Raw genomic sequence first — 21434 nt, forward strand, 5'->3', positions numbered from 1 at the left:
GCACATTTAAGAACAACTTCAGAGATTTTAAGGAAAAAGAAGTTATATGATAAATTCTCGAAGTGCGAATTTTGGCTACAGGAGGTTCAGTTCTTAGGACACATAGTCAGTAATGAAGGGATCAAAGTGGACCCAGCAAAGATTGAAGCAATTACAAATTGGGAAAGACCGAGAACACCAACAGAGGTAAGAAGTTTCTTGGGATTAGCAGGATATTATCGTCGATTCGTTCAAAATTTCTCAAGGATTGCAACACCATTGACAAAGCTTACACAGAAAAATGAAAAGTTTATATGGAACGATAAATGCGAAGAAAGTTTTCAGGAATTGAAGCAACGATTAATCACGGCACCTGTTTTTTCACTTCCAGACGATCAAGGAAATTTTATAATCTATAGTCATGCTTCTTATAAAGGACTCGGATGTGTTCTGATGCAGCACGATAAAGTGATTGCGTATGCGTCAAGGCAACTGAAACTATACGAACAGAAATATCCTACTCATGATTTGGAGCTAGCAGCCATAGTTTTCGCTTTAAAAATTTGGAGACATTATCTATATAGAGAAAAATGCGAGATTTACACGGATCATAAAAGCTTAAAGTACATATTCACACAGAAGGAGCTTAATATGAGACAGAGGAGATGGTTAGAATTGATCAAGGATTACGACTGTATAATTAATTATCATCCCGGTAAAGCGAATGTTGTAGTGGACGTGTTGAGTCGGAAGGAAAAGTTAAATATGTTATTAGTACCCGAAGAAATATATAAGGAATTTCAGAAACTGGAATTGGAGATTAGAGTTTGCAAGCCTGATGAAGCAAAAGTGTATAGTATGACTTTCCAGCTGGAGTTGTTAAAGAAGATAAAGAAGTGTCAAGAAGAAGTAATGGATTATGACATAAATTGTTTGGTAGATGAAGAATTATGCACGCAAAAGGACGATCAAGGTATTCTTAGGTTTTCTTCTAGAATTTGGATTCCACCAGTAACGGAGTTGAAGAATGAAATTTTACAGGAAGCTCATAGTTCAAGGTATTCAATCCATCCAGAGGGTACCAAAATGTACAAATATTTAAAGGAAAATTATTGGTGGCCAGATATGAAGAGGGAAATTGCGGAATGGGTTAGCAGATGTTATGCATGTCAGAGACTTAAAGCGGAGCATCAGAGACCTAGTGGATTGCTACAACCATTGGAGATTCCAGAGTGGAAGTGGGAGCATATTGCCATGGATTTCATAGTTGGATTACCAAGGACAAAAGCTAATCATGATGCCATCTGGGTTATAGTGGATAGACTTACCAAGTCAGCTTATTTTCTGCCTATAAATGAAAGATTTTCACTCGACAAGTTAGTCCATATGTACTTGAAAAAAATCGTAGTTCGTCATGGAATTCCTGTGTCTATCGTATCTGATCGAGATCCAAGATTTAATTCACAATTTTGGAAGAGTTTTCAAGAATGTCTGGGAACGAGACTGAATATGAGTACGGCTTACCATCCACAAACGGACGGCCAGAGTGAAAGAACGATCCAGACAATCGAAGACATGTTATGTGTTTGTGCTATTGATTTCATAGGAAGTTGGGACGAGCATTTACCCCTCATAGAATTTGCTTACAACAACAGTTATCACGCCAGTATTGGGATGCCACCCTATGAAGCTCTTTACGGACGCAAATGCAGATCTCCAGTGTATTGGGACGAGGTAGGAGAACGCAAAATACTTGGACCTGAATTAGTACAGCAAACGAAGGAAGTTGTTGAAGTTATCCAGAAGAGATTGATAGCAGTACAAGATCGTCAAAGGAAGTATGCAGATCAATCAAGAAAAAATATGGAATTCGAAGAAGGAAATTTGGTATTACTGAAAGTATCACCGTGGAAGGGATTAACGAGATTTGGAAAGAAAGAAAAACTGAGCCCGAGATACGTTGGACCTTTTGAGCTTCTAAAGCGTGTTGGCAAAGTAGCTTACGAGTTGGCGTTACCTCCGCACATGGAGCACATCCACAATATTTTTCACATATCGATGCTTAAGAAGTATAATCCAGACTCTAGGCATGTAATAGAATATGAGCCAATAGAGCTTCAGACAGATTTGTCATATGTAGAGAGTCCGATAGAAATTCTAGAGGAAAGAGAGAAAGTATTAAGAAATAAAGTGGTAAAGTTAGTAAGAGTATTGTGGAGAAACCCAAAGGTTAAAGAGTCAACCTGGGAGTTAGAAAGTGATATGAGAGAAAAGTACCCTCATTTGTTTTCTTAGGAGATTCTGAGGACAGAATCCTTTTAAGGGGGGAAGGATGTAATATATGGGATATATCGTGTAATTATTTTTGCTAATAGATAATTATTATGTATGTTCAGTATCTATTCTGTGAATTATTTGTTAAGTGTTATATGTGTTTGGATGTTTAAAAATAATATTAATTGAGTATTTTAATTTTTATATGTCCAAAATAAAATATAGATAATTGTCATATCTTCATAATTGTTTTTATGTTGATTTATGATTTTATAGGAAATATATGGATTTATATAAAATCTTTTTCCGAGTATTTAAAAACTATTTTATACAATCGGGAACCAACCGGCTTCATCCGTTTTTACGTTTTTATAACCCGAAACTCTTCCGAGAACTCCTTCCTAACCTAATTGCAATATTCCGAGCATTTTCCATGTTTCGACTTTTTCGATCCGGCATACGGTTTGTCCTGTACGGGTCCCGACACAACATTTTCGATACATTATTCATCTCGGTAAATCAATAAAACTCGTATTTTCGATAAACGGGATCTTTTTATTAAACTATCACAATTATCACCTCGTAATACGTGTAACCAGGCGCTGAGACCAAGACCGCGGTACAAATTGTATTAATTTGGATAATTATCCCGAAAACCGGTACCGTTTGGATCAGTTTTTATAAATAAACGTACCATTTTGTATCTGGAATGATCCAACGGGATACTAATTTTCCGTAATTATAAATAGCCTTTACCGTATTTTATTTCGTACCAGAAATTATTTGCAAACAGTATTTACAGAGTTTTTACAGTGAAAATACTATAATTATAAACTATTCTTCGTAATCAAACACAAATTCGGAGGCGTTACCGATATCGGATTAAGGCGTGCATATACTCGAATCCAAGCTTGAAAAATTTCCTATCTTATTTTGCCATCAATTTAAACCCAGAATCAAAGGGTAATTTCCTATAAACTAATTAATATTCGAATTATTAAGAATTAAAAGTATGAATTTTTGTTCGAGCTATTGTTTGGATGATTTTATGCTTGCATGTTGTAGATATTTTCTTCCTGATCATTTTGGTATGTCATATGATCGATTTGGAGTTCAATAACATATTCAAATTAGGGTTTGATTATCGAATTGTATAATTAGGGTTTATATTCGTTTGAATGTTCTTGATTGAATTTGGGGGTTTCTTATTTAGGGATTATTAGATGTTCTAAAGGGGTGGGTTTTGTTCGCCTTGAAATTTTCAATCTATTCATATATAGCACGTTATCAGACGATTCTTGGATCGAACGGAGTTGTCGTTTGAAGTTTCGCCGGATTTTATATAAACTCGTCGGCGGCGAGTTTTCCTCGGGTTATTACGATCGATTTACAGCTTGTTTGATGGAATAAATTAAAGGAATAAGTTCCTAAGGTTGTAATCTACGTTTCCCCGTTTGTTTGGTCGTGTTCTGGACTGTTATTAGACTCACTGGAAAGCTTCAGGTCACCGACAATGGCTGCGCCGGCGACGTGGTGAAGGGGATGGCAAAAATGCAGAAAGGTCCCTGACCTTTCTGTGTTATAGCAAAGTAGTCCTTGTGTTTTAAAAAGTCTTTAAAAACAAGATTTATGTTTACAAAGTTGGTAAAAATAGTATTTATGTTTTATTAATTTTCAAAAATAGGATTTATTTTATAAAAATTGTTTTAAAAATTGTTTTTAATTTCCAAAAATTCTGAAAATGATTATTTTAATTCCAAAAATCATTATTTTAATTTCAAAAATTATTTTTAATTCAAAAATAAATCTGAATTAATTAGTTAATTAATTTCAATTAATATTTAATTGATTAATTGGTTAATTAATTCGAAAATTAATTGATTAATTGATTTAATTAATTATTAATTGATTTTAATTAATTATTTAATTAGATTTAATTATTTAAAGATGATTTAAAAATTCCGAAAAATAGTTTCGAGCTTTAAAATATTATTTTAAATTGGTTTCAAGGCTCGATAATTATTATAAAATTGTTTTGAAGCCAGAATTGGCCAACCGTACCCTGTTTATTACTTTGAAATTTATCCAACGACCCGTTTTAATTCAGAAAAATGTTTTGAAAATCATTTTAAATACTCGAAAGCCTGTTAATGACTCGAGACTCCTTTATAAATGATATGTCATTGATTATTTGACGTGTTATTTGTTATATGTGACCTGTTGTTTGACTGTCAATCTATATGTTCGATGTTTACTTGTTTATAGCGTCACTTTCAATCCGTTAATCAGATTTGGGTGAAACAAAGGGTAGATAGAAGTGTGTATCGAATAGAATCTTATAAGTTGAGTATTGATAGATGCTTATGATATGTGAGCAGAAGAGGCAAGGCGTAGGAAAGGGAAACAGATAGTCGAGGAGTAGACGATTATGATTGGAAGTTAGTGTAGTATAGCAAGCTAGTACCAGGAAAGTGTTCTGAACTTTCTCGAGATATATTGTAGTTGATTGATAGTCCTGTTTTATATTACAAGTGCTTTGAAGCACTGAACCCAAAACCTTGATTCCAGTTATTGATCTTGAGCCGTAAACCTTATTCTTTCTAAACCATTGATTGTTGTACACCCAAATACGAACCACAAATATACGATACTACTCCACAAATACATACAAACTAAATACCAAACACTGAATCGAATTACTTACATACTCAAACCATTGTACCTTATGCTTTGAAAGACCAATTCCTGGTAACCCTGAAACATTGATTCCTTTGTTATCCAATTCTTTCTTTACCTAACAGTCAAGATTTGAAATTGTCATACTGATCCCTTGTAAAGATTGAAACCATTTCCTTATCGAACATTCAATATTGTTTATGATTCTGTTTATTGCTTTACGTTGTTTATTCTGTTATTATGTTAGAATTGGATTGGTTTTTTTATAAAATTATGGACCAGATTCGTGGTCAGACCATATTATTGGTCAAGTTAGGCCAATGTGTGCCTTGGATCCAGTAGTTAGAGCAGTTGTGTGTACTTTGCTCGGGGTTAGTGCGTGACTGATCAGTAGCCTAACCTTGGTTTTTAAAATGAAAATATAATTTCCAATTCTAAATCATAATTCATTGTTCACTTGATATCATAACCCTTTTCACTTGATGATCATTATTCTCAGTTTTGTCATTGTGACTTGCTGAGCTAGTTAGCGCATTGGCGCGATATTGTTTATGTTCTTTTCCAGTTAAGAAGGAACCAGTTGGAAGCGAGGATCCCTAGTCCAGCGCGAGAGCTAGGGGTTCAGGTTGATCGAGTTAAGCTAGTAGGCATCTTTTGAGATAATTTAAGTTTGTAAAAGTTTGTAATAATGTTTAATACTCAGTTTTGAGTTTGAATAGTTGGGATTTGGACGGTTTGTAATATAAGTGTGTGTTTGGCTTGTGTGCATACTTTAACCTGTTGTGGTCCGTGGTAGTTGGTAAGTAGGGTCACTGTATATTATTATTATTATCTTTATTATTGTTATAAGCAGGTTATAAATAAGGTGTGTGTGTGTGGATCCCAAACTTCTGACCCGGGTTTAGAGGGCGCCTCAAAATGCACTTTGATATTCTGATATTACATTGTCTAATATACTTTTCATTTGATTTTCCATCACTTTTGTAATTATTTTCACCAAAATATTACATAAAGAGATAGGCCTGAGATCTCCCACAGTAGTCGAAAATTTCTTCTTTGGAATGAGCACAATGTTTGTCTCATTGAACCCCTCTGGAATGATGCCATTCTAAAAAAAACTCGTCACCAGCTGAACCTCGTCATGGCCAACAATAGACCAGTGCTATTGATAAAATTTCAGAGTCATTCCATCCGGGCCGGGTGACTTGTCAGGATCCATTTGAAATAGAGCTAATTTCACTTCCTCTTCCGAAACATCTCTCTTCAACTCATCATTCCGAGCATCTATTATCTTCGCATCAACACACTCTATCACCTCCTTCCAGTTAACTTGTGTTGCGTTGAATAGGTGATTAAAATGTTCTATGATGTGCTCCGCCAGACTGTCATCCCAATCCACCCACTTTCCTCCCCCATTCTTCAATCTAAACAGCTGATTCGATCTTCATCTAGCAGATATTGTAGCATAAAAATACTTACTATTTTTATCCTCTGAATACAACCAAAGTTGTTTGGACCTCTGTCTCCAAAATATTTTCTTCTGTTCCAAGATGAGCATCATATTTTTCTTTGCTTCCATATATTTTTTAACTGAATCTGGATCTCTACATTTCCTCAGCCTTCGAATTTCCATCATACAGCTCTTGATTCACTAATTAAACTTCCATATAATCTCCTTGCCCCATTGATCAAGATTCTCGCTAGAAGATTTAATTTTAAACTGAATATCCTCCCCTGCATTCGAATCCCAACTCTCTAGCACCAGTTGTCTACACATAAGATTCGTCAACCATGAATTCTCAAACCTAAATTTTCTTTTACCACCAAACTTTTTGTCAGCATCAGGAAGTAATAAAATCGAACTATGATCTGAAGAGGATCCCTCTAGGTTGTATAGCTTAGCCATCCAAAAGAAAGTCAACCATTCACCTCAGTCAATGCTACAGTTCATCGACCCTTTTCCCACGTAAACTGGTGACCCACTAATTCTAAATCAATGACCCCTGTATCAAAAAACACTTTATTAAACTCTTCTACCAACCAGTTAGTGTACGGAGCTCCTCCATGTTCATCTTCCTGAGATACCACATTATTAAGATCCCCTATAACACATCAGGGTAAGTTCGAGTCTCTCGCCAAGTTACGAAGCAAGTCCCAGGTCATCCTTCGTTGGTTTTCATCAGGATCACCATAAATCCCAGTAAGCCTCCATTTCTCTTTCCCAGTCACATTAATCTCTATATCGATATGGTTTTACGATATACTAAGAAGAAGAACTTGGTCTTTATTCTTCCAAAAAAATGCCAAACCTCCATTTTTACCAATAGAGTCTACTGCAATTAAACCATCAAAACCCAAATTTCTTCGAACTCTCTCCATTTTACCTTTATTATCTATTATTTCACATAAGAAAATAAAGGAAGGTCTTTCTTCTTGCTGAATTGCATTTTTTAGGAACCGAAAATTCGAGGGAAGACTTATACCTCAACAGTTCCAACTGAAAACGCTTATAATCCTAGGCGGGCCTGCTCTGCAGCGCCCGCCTCTCATTTTTTTTGGTTCGTGAGTCGTTATTTTGCTTCTTCATCATAATAACGTCATCCTGGTTTCTTCCTCTACTGGGCCCATATTATTTATTTCATCCACTCTTCTACATTTTGGGTTCACTACTGTAAGCCCACAATCCATTATAACACCTCCCTCCTGATTAATTTTTGAATATTGTCCAGTTATTTTATTTTAAATGCCTCAATATCAGCATAATCACTTCCTATTTTACTGCCTCCAACTTGCATGCTGTTATTTACAACTCTAACAACCCTATCCCCTGAAATTTTGGGATTTCCTCAATCTCCAGCAACTTTCATGCTGCTGCCTTCCTCCGTAATAGTTGCCATTTTTGGCACTGAATTGCTTCCCAAAACTTGACTCCTTTGCCTCAACTATTTCGATCAAATTGTGTGGTTCTTTCTTCTTGGCTCTGTTTTCATCCATATACCATATGAATTTTCAATACTCTTTAATAGTGTATCAAATATTATCTCACATAATTTCTCATTATGACCCATTAAACCACATATAAAACAAAATGTCAGGACTCCTTCGTATCGAAAGTTCACCCATCACTAGTTATCTTCTAACTTCTTTAGCTTCATCCTTCGCTTAGCGGTTTATGTAGGGGTATTAATACCCGAACTCCTTAGTAATCACGTCATATGCCTATGAAGTTATTCACGTCAGACTCAACATAAGCACCTATATAATTACCTATATCTTGCACCACTCCTTGTGACATGAATCCACCATTCTTTGTGACATGAATCCAGGTCCCATTTCATGGAGCTGCATCCACAAATCCAGTTTGTTTATTAGTAACGAACGTGGAGCATCACCTGCTCTCAACCTTTCAAACACTAGTTGAAACCTACTGAATATCCATGGACAACCATCAATCACTCTTTTTATGTCCACCTCATGGTAAAACTGAAAAATGAATATGTTAATCTCCAAAGCTTTCACGTATACCCCTCTACCTGGTCTCCATATGGAAGCCATCTTATGTTGCATTGGTTGAAAATCAGTTGAAGAGTCGGTCAAAAACCTACCAACCAAACACCATCTCACATCGATCTCTGAGAGTGAATCCTCCGTGACACCTTCATAACTTAGTCCATCTTCCTCTTTATCTTCCAAATGAATGGTAGCGAAACTCTCCTCCATTTCATGAATACTTTTGCGTTGTTCTTCCATTATAATTGTTACGAATAAAATCAGACGATTGACAAAAAACAGACACCAGACACAGATTACGTTTATAACATTTCAACCATGACAGAAATCAAGACACATCATCTTTTACTCTAACTCTTATTAAAAATTAATGCTAAATATTTTAGTTTTATTAATTGAGATTGAAGGTACATATAGACCATAATATAGACCCCATAATATGAACAAATGTGATTTATACAACTGTTTCATTCCATACCATTTCGATGCGGATGTCCCTATAATCTGAACAAACTTATGTTATGACAAGTGAGTTTTTGCGATTTTTACAGCCGTTCCAATTAACACCATTTCGATATGAGAATTGCAGATAACCTAATACATCATATAATTTATTTTCAACGAAAAAACTCAAAACATGCTAAACTATCACGAAAAGATACATAAAATAACAAATAAAATTGAATACAGAAAACACAATTTGCCCGAGAATGAGTATTATCAGGGAAAAAATAAGATCAAGGCATGAAAGTGGATACCTAATAAAGACGAAGGCGGCTATCGAAGAAAAAGGAGAAGATAAAAATTATTAATATATATGTATGCATAGTTTCACATTATTAATAAGAAAGTAATATCTATATATCTCGATACTTCATCATTTAAGAAAAAAATTCGAGAAAAAATGTGAGATATTTCATATTTTTCATTTTCTTATTTTAAAGATGGAATCTGTCAAATGATGCAAAGTGGGAACAAAAATGTTGCATGTACAGGATCAAAAGCAAAAAATCCAACAAAATTACAAAAATGTTATGTATTATTAGATGACTCTTAGCCTTTCATATGGTTATCTTAATTACTGGCAACCTTTGGCTCTCCATTTTCCTTATAACATCCATTCTACTAGCCTATATAAGGCTTGCTTGTACTTTGTTTATGATATAGAATAACAAGATGATCTCTTTCATTATTATCTAGTTCTTTCTCAATCTCTCTTATATATATTATATATAACACGTTATCAGCACGATTTGCTTATAAAATATGTTAGTCCCTTAACAATGTAGCAAGAATTACAGAAGGGGGGTTGAATGGAATTCTTGAACCTTTTTCTTGAAATAAAAATGTTCAACTCGATTATAGATATATTTGTTTTGATTAGCACAATGCGGAATGTAAACTTAATTGAATCAAAACATAAGTAATTAAAAACAAGAGTCTTTAAAAACTTTCTGGTGGATTTAAATAATTCCACCAGAGATATATATAATATATTGAGAGGACACTGTGTGTAGAAATGCTCACAGCTGCTTACAAAATAAAACTATTGAGAATACAGGAAATGCTAAAGATTCTGCTTACAAAGATTTCTCTGTTTTTGTGTTTCTCAGCTATCTCAGTTATTTTTCTATTTGTTACTCTCTTGGTTTATATAATACCAAGATTACAAAGTCAAAAAGACTGAACAAATATAAAATCTAACAGTCTTAAGTTTTGTTGCTTTTCGTCCTCTATTACCCAGTTAATGGGCTTCCACAGTGTGTTTGTATACATCTCGACGGCTGTGTGTCAGCTTTTACTGTTCAACTGTTGTTTGAATTCTTCATATGATCATCCGTCGACTTTCAGAATATCCGTTGATGATTTAGTTGATCATCCATCGACTGCTATATTAAACATTCGTTGATAGTCATTTGATCATCTGTCGATGGCTTTGTTAATCATCCGTCGGTAGCTATTTTGGCACTTGACTCTATATCACTTATGCAGAATTACAAGACATCAATTATATACAATTAATCAACCTATTCTGCATATCTAGTTAAAGTCAACATGACTTATATGCTACTACAGATTCTATACAAAGGTGCATACATAACTATGCTACAAACTTATTATTACATAAGCTACTCACTCGATGGATAATAAGTTAATCATCCGTCGGGACTATAATGAGTTATCCGTCGGGACTATAATTCTTATTCGTCGAGTTCTACATAATTTCACTAAGTAAAATCTACTTAGATGTTTTGTTTATGAAATCATCAAGTACACAACATATGCACAACAATCTCCCCCAATTTATGTCTACTGGAATTGTAGCCATAAATTAAGAGATACTTGATGATAACAAAACATCCTAAACATATATCTTTAAAGATAAGTAGATAAACTGAAAGTGCTTCAATTAATTAAAATGTGCAAGGTTTGGCTCACAGTCAATTCAAGATGCTCCTCTAGCCTGATCAGATTTTTCTAGTTCCTTGAAGGTATGGATCTTCTTCCAAGCTTTCTGTTATTTTCTTCAATTTGATTCTGGAGCTGCCTGTGGAATTCTAGTTCATCAGATTCTGGGAGATCTAGCTTTTCTTGCATTTCCAAGAGAGTCTCGTTACTAGAGATACTCAAGTGGTCTTCTAATCTGAAGAATCTTCTTACACCCTTGTCATCCATGAATTCCATCAGCCAGTAGGGCCTTAGATGCACTCTTCTCCCTGTGTATGGGATGATTAGAGTCTTTGGGAGTGCATCTTTAGCTCTAACACTCCTCAGCTCTTCAATCTTCTTCAATACTAGTCTTCTTGCAGTTACATTGAACCCAAAGTTTTTCTTGAAGGATGAATAGACTTTAATCAGCACAGCCTGGCTTTCTTGAAGAATCCTATAAAGTGGCCACTGAATCTCCCTTCCTCCTTTGTACTTGAACACCAACCTTTCAGGTAGGTTTCTGTATGCATCAATTGCCCTTACTTCATCCAGTTCATCCAGATAAAGGTTTAGATCTGAAAATTTTTTGATGTCACACAAGTACAAATAGTCTCCCCTGTTGACCTTGGGTTGAGCTTTAAAAACTGACTTAGATTTGAGAGGTGACAGCTTCACTTTCTTGACTGCCCTTGACTTTGTCCTTTTTGGCTTGCTAAGGATTGGTAAGTTGAAGTCAGGAATTGGTATGTTATCCCACTCTATTGGCTCATCCTTTGGAACAATAGGTTCACCATGTATGTTCCTGTAGGGATCCACCACCCTTATGTCTTCAAATACCATAGATGGCTTTGATGCTTGAGTTGTAGCTGGTGTGGATTCCTTAGGAAATTGATCTTCCAATTCCTTGTCAACAACATCCAGTTTCCTTTTTATTCTTCTAGCCAATTCTTTCTTCCTTGGGGATTTCTTCTGTTCTTCAATCTTCTTCTTTGATTCAGCAGCTTCAGATGGTTGAGAGGGAATTTGTTGAGAAGAATTCACAGCCTGTAGCTTGGCCAAGATAGCAATCTGTTCTTTCTTTTGTTTAGACTTCTTTGCATCTATAGCAGCTTGCCTCTTTTCCTGCTTTAATCTGGCTTTTTCTTCTTTCTTTGCTTGAGCAAATTGTGGATGTCCAGCTACCACACAAATTTCCTTTCCATTTCTGAATATCTTAGCAATTCTCCTTTTTGAAGCTGAATCAACTGGATCTTTATAGAAGACAATAGATCTTGACAGAAGCTTCTTTTCATTAGGCTTGGGTGTCTCATACACAGTGTCCATAGGGTTCTTCCAAGATGATTTTGGATAATTTGCCCTTGGTTTAAGAATTATTTCAGCCTTTGTAGACTTGATGCAGGAAGATTGTCCTTTTTCCAGATAGTTCATGCTCATCTCATTCACACTGATTGGCTTGACATGAGAGTGATGGATGGCTGACTGAACTATCTCCTTGACTAGTTCAAACTTTTTCTGTATCTCCTCATCAATCTTATTCCAGTTGATCAAACTCAACTTTCCTTTTTCAGCAACTTTCAAATTTGCTGCTGCTGCTTTAATTAGATCTATACCATCTGCAACTGTTGACTTGGAGATTGTAATTGAAGGTACAATTATCTTGCTGATTTGTACTTGAAGTTTCTCCCCCTCAGTTGGTCCTTTCTCCCCCTTACTTGATTCTCTCTCCCCCTTTTTGTTATCATCAAGTTGAGGAGTTAGGCCTTGTGCTTTAGCCAGTTGCATGAGAAGATTTGTCTGAGTCTGTTGATTTTGAAGAAGGATAGCTACTGAATTCTCAATAACTTGAACACTGTTTTCCAGCTTGGCTAGCTTCTTTTCAGAGTCTGATTCTCTCCTCAATCTTAGTAGTAGATCTTGCATGGTACCATATGGCATTACTGAATCCAGCTTCTCAGAATTGTATGTCTTCAAGTCAGCTATATCTCTTTTCAGTTCATCCACACTCATATTCTGTCTTAAGTGCTGGATCTTCATGAGATGTAGAGAGTCTAGGTGAGCTTGAAGAATAGCCTTGGTACCAGCATCTGAAGTCTCCTGAAGGGCCTTTTGAATAGCCACCACTTGCTTGACCAAAGACACATCAAATTGTCCTGGTGTAAATTCCTTTGTCCATGCCCATCCAGGTAAATTTAAAATAGAACTTGGGCCTTCATCTCCCCCTAAGTTCATACTTCCATCCAAAGAAACAGAGTCATCATCATTAGAATTTACACCAAATTCTTCAGATGGCTCACCAGCTTGAGAAGGCATCCTATTGACAGCAGCTTTATCTCTTTGAAGAGATTCTGAGGTGTGTACTAAATTCAAAGTCTGTTCTGCCTCCACATTTCCCTTAGCAGCCAACAATTGATAGGCTGACACAGGATGAGTAAAAGTGTCAGCATCCAAGGAAATGTTATCAATTTCAGCTTTGTAATGTTGCTGAAATTGTCTTCCCTTTTCAGCATCATCCGCAATCATTGACTCACTAGCAATGGCTGGATCCACCCTTATTTCTCCTGTACCTGCCTTTCTCTTATAATCTCTCTTTTGTTGCATCAGGGTCTCACCATGGCTCCCCACCCTCACACCCTCACCTTCACCTACTAAGGTGGGACTCCTCTCACTCACTTTTGCCAATCCTGAATAAATGGATTGCTGAGATTCACTCTTTTCCTCTCTTTTTACCTGGGAGCAACCCAGCCTCTCACTTAAAAAACTCTCATCTCTCAGTCCTAAGAGTGATTGTATTACCACTAAATCTTCTACACTAGAAATAATTGAAGTTTGAAGTTGTGCAGAGACACTCGACGGATAAGTGATATCCATCGGGTGAGTGGTAAAGCTATCCGACGGATAACTGCTGTTAAGCTTATCCGTCGGGATACAATCACTACTCGACGGATGAGCAATATCCATCGAGAGAGTAGAAATGAATGAGGTGGGAAGAGAAACTATTGTTAACTCTGTGTTGATTGAAGTTATTTGAGGCACAGATGTCACAATAGTATCTAAAAGAATTGGCAAGTGAGCCAACAAATCATCTAAAAGATGATGCTCACTTGCACTAGATTTTGGCTTCCCCAACAGAGTTAAAGAAGGGGAATCAGGAATTGAAGTGTTTATCATATCCACTTCCAGAGAGTTTGTTGGTGAGTATGGTGTTTCAGAGGCTTCTATTATAAGAGATTTTGGCTGTGACTCCACATTTATTAGAGCCACATTAATCTGAATTTGAGAAAGTGCAGGGACTGTGTCTTTAGCACCAGTTTGCACTGTGTGTGTGCCCTGTGCATCCCCAGTTGTTTTGGATTTCTTCTTTCTTGTGTAAGTTTGGGGTGAGCTTGTGTCCCTAACCCTCTTGGCCTGTGCTCTTGGCTGAGAGCTTTGTTCAATAGCTACATCCTTTTGGGAGGATGCAGCTAGAAGTGAGCTTTTGTCCTTTTTAAGCACAGCAGTTTGTTGGGAAACTGCAGTGTGGCTAGGCTGGGATTCACTCAACTCTCCAACCTTATCCTTGGGGTTTATTTGATGTTCACCCCTTCCCTCACCTAACTTACCCTCCTTCACACTCCCCTCTTTGGCTTTGGTAGATTTTTCAAGTGGTACCTTTTGAGAGATACCAGAGGGGGTTTTCTTTGACTTGGATTTAGAAATTGTAGTTGATTTGGCAACTTTGGTAGGCAACTGTTTGGTCATTGTCACAGTTGCCATAGCTATTCCTGAACTCAAAGAAATTGAGGAGATTGGAATAGTTGGGGGTATGGATGAACTTACCTCACTTACCTGAGGTGTCTGCATTATAGGAAAGTAGAACATTGGTACATCCCTATGATGGTTGGCTCTGTTCAAATCTGCAATGATTCTTCTCTCTTGAACCCAACAAGCTAATTTGTTGTTTGAGTTCTCAAGTACAATCTCTTGACAAAGATGGTTAGCCAATATCATGAAAAATCTAGCATAATATACATTCTTTCCCCTTTTCCCCTTTCCCCTAGTTTAAAACCTAACTCATACAAGACAAGGTCACTGAAATTGTAAAATTTATCTGTAACTAGCATGTATAGCATGTTAAGCATGGAAATGTTCACAGAATCAAAATTACTGACTTTTCCAGAGAAAACTTTAGTCACAACATCACACATGAAACTCCATTCCTTCCGAAGACCTAATCTTCTAATCTCACTTAGCTTAGTAGTAGGAAGTGCATAATGCATGGAATTAAGCATATTGATAATATCAGTGTTAGTGTATGGTGAAGTTACATTATCATCAGGAATTTTGAAACATGCTTTTATCACATCACTGTTGATACAGAACTCATTACCTTTGATAGTTAGAGTGATGGTTTTGTCAGTAGAGTTGTAGATTGCAGTGGTCCACATCTCTTCAACAACTTCACAGTAAACTGTGGGTGATTCAAGCATGGCATAACTTAACTTGCAGTTCTTCACGAAGTCCATCATCTTGTGATAGTCTTCTGATTGCTGAATACCCTTATTGACCAAAGCAGTGAAGTTGTTCTTCTCATAAATGAACCCAGTCTGAGACATGATCTTTACTACAGGTGCCATTGTTAGAGAATGAAAGCTTGAAGAGAAAGAGGATATTTGCTTGAGAGAGAATAAAATAAAAGCAGTTGAATTAGAGAATGATAAAAGAAAATAATTAGAATGAAATAAGCTTTTATACTATCTCAAAAACAACGGATGAAAATAATAAAGAAAAGTAAATTACCCAATAGAAATTGCCTAAATTAGCCGTTTAAAAATAAACTGTAAAAATTCCACCCATTATCCGTCGTGTAATGCTTACAACCTGTAAGTATACTCGATGGATAATGTTCAGGGAATTAACGGTTAAGAATTAGACACTTCGATGGATGAGGATAAACTGTTATCCGTCGAGTTTTAAAAGATTCCAGAAAAGTAATTGATTTTTATTTACACATAGTATATCGACGGATGACTCAACTCGATGGATAATGGTCATCCGTCGAGATGTAAATTTTGACTTAGCCAAAATTTCACTCATGACTAAAAATCAGTTAAATTTCTGGCTACATATCAACTTGCAAAATAACTCAGATAGATTCAAGAGTAATTAAGCATACCTAACTCACTTACCAACCTAGAAAAGGTGGATTCATCCAGTGGCTTGGTAAATGTATCTGCAAGTTGCTTCTCTGATGTCATCTGTTTATTCATTCAACTCACAGTCCCATTGGAACAAAATGTAACTATACAGTACCATTCATTACATGTTCCCTTATGAAATGGTACTTGATGTCTATGTGCTTTGTCCTTGAATGTTGCACTGGATTTTCAGTGATGGCAATTACACTTGTGTTATCACAGAATATAGGAATCCTCTCAACTTGCAAACCATAGTCTAACAATTGATTTTTCATCCATAAAATCTGTGCACAGCAACTGCCAGCAGCAATATATTCAGCTTCAGCTGTAGAAGTAGAAACTGAATTTTGCTTTTTACTGAACCAGGACACAAGCTTGTTTCCTAGAAATTGACAAGTTCCTACTGTGCTTTTTCTGTCAAGTCTGCAACCTGCATAATCTGCATATGAATAACCAGTTAGATCAAAACCAGAATCTCTAGGATACCAAATGCCAAGTTTTGGTGTTCCCTTGAGATATCTGAAAATTCTCTTAATAGCTATCAAGTGAGACTCTCTAGGATCAGCCTGAAATCTAGCACATAAACATGTAGCAAACATTATATCTGGCCTACTAGCTGTTAAGTACAGAAGTGAGCCAACCATGCCTCTATAGCTTGAAATATCCACAGACTTTTCAGTAGTGTTTAGTTCAAGCTTAGTTGCAGTGGCCATGGGAGTTTTTGCAGATGTGCAATCCATTAGATCAAACTTCTTTAAAAGATCAAAAATATATTTAGTTTGACTAATGAATATTCCATCACTAACTTGCTTAACTTGTAAACCAAGAAAGTAAGTTAGTTCTCCCATCATACTCATTTCATACTTGCTTTGCATCAGTTTGGCAAACTTTTTACAAAGTTTCTCATCTGTAAAGCCAAAAATAATATCATCTACATAAATTTGAACAAGTATGCTAGAGCCATTAACATTTCTGAAAAATAAAGTTTTATCTATAGTACCTCTTGTGAAGTGATTTTCCAAAAGGAACTTTGATAAAGTGTCATACCAGGCTCTAGGTGCTTGCTTCAGTCCATAAAGTGCTTTCAGTAGATAATAGACATATTCTGGAAAATTTGGATCTTCAAAGCCAGGAGGTTGACTAACATACACTTCTTCCTCCAAATCTCCATTCAGAAAGGCACTTTTGACATCCATTTGATACACCTTGAAATTGGCATGGGCTGCATAGGCTAAGAAGATTCTGATGGCTTCAAGTCTTGCAACAGGAGCAAATGTTTCATCAAAATCTATTCCTTCTTGCTGGCAATAGCCTTTAGCAACCAATCTGGCTTTGTTCCTTACTACTATGCCATTTTCATCCATCTTGTTTCTGAATACCCATTTGGTGTCTATTGGATTCTTTCCTTTAGGCTTGAGTACCAGCTTCCACACTTTATCCCTTTCAAATTGGTTTAGCTCCTCCTGCATAGCTAAAATCCAATCAGGATCTAACAAAGCTTCTTCTACCTTCTTTGGTTCTTCCTTTGACAGAAAGTTGTTGTATAGACATTCTTCCTGAGTTGCTCTTCTTGTTTGAACTCTAGAAGAAACATCACCAATAATCAGTTCAAAAGGGTGATCTTTTGTCCATTTCCTTGGTTGAGGTAGATTAGCTCTAGATGAAGAGACCTCAATGTTGTTTTGATGTGTGATTGAGTTTTGATTGCTAGAAACTCCCCCTGAGTTTGTGGATCTTTGATTTGAGAAAGGGGTACTTTCTATGGGTGATCTGCCTTGATTTCCTGCTCCTTTTGATAACCCGACGGATGGTGAATCTTGAGTATCGATGGATGAGGCAGGTTGTCTACCGACGGATAACACAGAATGCCTTCCGACAGATGAAGCATTTTGCAACTCGACGGATGTTGAGTTTTGTGCTTCATTGGTGGTAGATTTGTCCGCATTATCCTTAGACACTGTTTCTTGATCACTCACATCATCACTTTCATTACTAACCATCTCAACATTATCGAATTTGAGGCTCTCATGGTAATCTCCATCTTTCAGTCCTTCAATCTTTTTATCATCAAACACAACATGTATAGATTTCACAACAATGTTGGTTCTTAGATTGTAGACTCTATATGCTTTACCAACAGCATATCCAACAAAAATTCCTTCATCTGCTTTAGCATCAAACTTCCCATTTTGATCAGTTTAATTTCTCAGAATATAGCATTTACATCCAAAGATATGAAGAAAATTTAGAGTTGGCTTCTTGTTCTTGTACAATTGATAAGGAGTCATGCATCTTGCTTGGTTAATCAGAGAGATGTTCTGAGTGTAGCATGCAGTTTTTACAGCTTTAGCCCAGAAATAAGTTGGTAATTTTGATTCTTCAAGCATTGTCCTTGCAGCTTCAATAAGAGATCTGTTCTTTCTTTCCACTACTCCATTCTGTTGTGGAGTCCTTGCTGCTGAAAACTCATGCAAGATCCCATTTTCCTCACAAAATGCTCTCATGACATAGTTCTTGAACTCAGTTCCATTGTCACTCCTGATTCTTCTAACTTTGAAATCAGGATGATTGTTAACTTGCCTTATGTGATTGATGATGATTTAACTAGCCTCATCTTTAGAATTTAGGAAATATGTCCAAGAGAACTTTGAGAAATCATCTACAATTACTAGGAAAAATCTTTTCTTTAAAATTGACAATACATTGACTGGTCCAAACAAATCCATGTGAAGCAATTGTAGAGGCTCTTCAATTGCTGAATCAAGTTTCTTCCTGAATGATGCTTTGATCTGCTTCCCTTTTTGGCAGGCATCACACAGTCCATCTTTTGTAAACTCCACTAGAGGAATGCCTCTTACTAGTTCTTTCTTTACCAGCTCATTCATGGTCTTGAAGTTTAAATGGGATAGCTTCTTGTGTCATAGCCAACTTTCATCTTGACTTGCTTTGCTGAAAAGACAATAGCCAACTTTCATCTTGACTTGCTTTGCTGAAAAGACAAGTTACAGATTCTGCTTTGGTTGAGTTGAAGTCAGCTAGGTACACATTTCCTCTTCTCACACCAGTGAGAACCACTTTGTTGTTTTGATTGTTAGTCACAACACAGGCTTCTTTGTTGAAGTTTACTGAGTTGCCTTTGTCACAAAGCTAGCTGATACTCAACAGATTGTGTTTGAGACCATCCACTAAGGCAACCTCTTTAATGATGACATTGTCCTTTGAAATCAAGCCATATCCCACAGTATAACCTTTGTTGTCATCTCCAAAAGTAATACTTGGGCCAGCTCTCTCCTTAAACTCTGTGAGCAGGGTAGAATCACCAGTCATGTGTCTTGAACAGCCACTATCCAAGTAACAAAGATTCTTTCTGTTTCCCTGCACACATCAAAATCAAATCAAGTTGATTTTGGTACCCAAGTTTCCTTGGGTCCTGCCTTGTTAGCTTTCTTCTTATGTTTCTTAGGTTTTATCTCATTTGACTTAGGAATTCCAGATTCTTCCTTAGTCAATTGGGTTGTACCTTTGAAACCACTAAATGCAACAGAATTATCATGCATGTTATGGCTAACAGGAAATGACATGTTTGGTGCAAACATGTTATTCCAGTAAGGCATGATAAATGGCATTTGAGGTATATTGTATACAGCATAATATGGATTAGGTGCAAATGGCATATTAGCAAACTGTGCATTCATGTTCTGTGTAGGCATAGTATTAACAGGCATGGGAGGCATGGCATTCATGTTAGGAAATTGAGGCTGAACAGACATGGGAGTAGGCATGGCAGATTTGCAATTAACAGACAAATGATTTACACTACCACACTTGACACAGATTTTTCTAGGAGCATATTTATCAGGTGTGTAGTTATTCTGTTTGTTAATCCCTACTTTACCATTCCTATTGTTTTTCTTTTTAGTCTCTGTTTTTACCTCTATTTTCTCAAGTCTGTCACTTAACTGTTTGACAGTCATGTGACCAATATTAGCCTTTTTCCTTTTCTTAGCTTGACTTGACTCTCCTGAAACAAAGTTCTTGGAAACAGACCCATACTTATCATTTAGCTTGATTAATTTGGCTTTGCTAATGGGTTTGCTTACAGCCGACGGATGAGGATTTTTATCATTCGACGGATAACACTTTTTGTTATCCGACGGATAGTCCTCATCATCCGTCGAGTCTACATCTGTCAGCAACCCATCTACCAAAATAGGTTCTAGTTTCTCTTTATTCTTTTTCCAGGCTTCATCACAAAAAGACTCAGTTCCTTGAACTTTGGTGATTTGAGCATGAACATCCCTGGATGTTTTTCATGCTTTAATCACCTCTTGTTCACGCTCAAGCTGCTTCTTCAAAATTTCTTCCTTTTTCAAGGACTCGGTTAATTCCTCCTTGGCAATCTTACATTCAATTTTTAGTTTCTCAAACTCAACAAACTGAGACTCAAGCACATTATTCCTCTCACTTAAAAATAAGTTGTTTTCTTTGATTTTAGCATTTTCTTTAGTGAGAGACTTAAGTGTAACACGCAAATGATACAATTCTGTAGACATGTCATTTATGGCATCATTACACTCAGCTTTAGATAAATGTGCAAGGTTTGTAGTGATTACCTGATTGCTTGAGGAACTTGTCTCTGTTTCATCAGACTTGGCCATTAGGGCTAGATTGACATAGCTGACATCTTCATCCAAACCATCTGATGCCCAGTCATTCTCTTGTGTAATGAAAGCCCTTTCCTTTTGTTTGAGTAGATCAAAGTATTTTTGCATATAATCCACAGACTCAAACCTTTTCTTACTGGAATCTGACTTTCTACACTCATTTGCAAAATGCCCTGCCAAGCCACATTTGAAACATTTGAATTTTGACTTATCCACCATGTTTCTATTTGGCTCGGCTGCTCCAAAGTTCTTCTTGAACTTGAGCTTGGCAAATCTTCTTGAAAGAAATGCTAGGTGCTCATCAATGTCCTCCATGTCATCTTGGCTCAATGAATCTTCACTTTCAGCTAGCCCCTTACCCTTATTCTCATAGACCTTTGAAGTTGATTCTACAGCTTCCATCTTCACTTCCTTCTCCTTTTCCAGATCAGCAACTAGTGCAATGGATCCTCCTTTCTTCTTTCCTCTCTCCATTCTTTCATCCTGCTCTATCTCAAGCTCATAGGTCTTAAGAATGCCATACAGTCTCTCCAAAGTAAACTCCTTATAATCTTGTGAGTTTCTCAATGAGACTGTCATTGGTTTCCATTCCTTTGGAAGAGATCTGAGAAATTTCAGATTGGAGTCTTTAGTCTGATAGACTCTTCCATGCAACTTAAGAGCATTTAGTAGTTTTTGGAATCTACTAAAAATGTCAGTGAGTGACTCACTTTCTTCATTGTGAAAA

Source organism: Apium graveolens, chromosome 10 (genome assembly GCF_009905375.1).
Source record: "Apium graveolens cultivar Ventura chromosome 10, ASM990537v1, whole genome shotgun sequence".
In the NCBI taxonomy this organism is placed as follows: Eukaryota; Viridiplantae; Streptophyta; class Magnoliopsida; order Apiales; family Apiaceae; genus Apium; species Apium graveolens.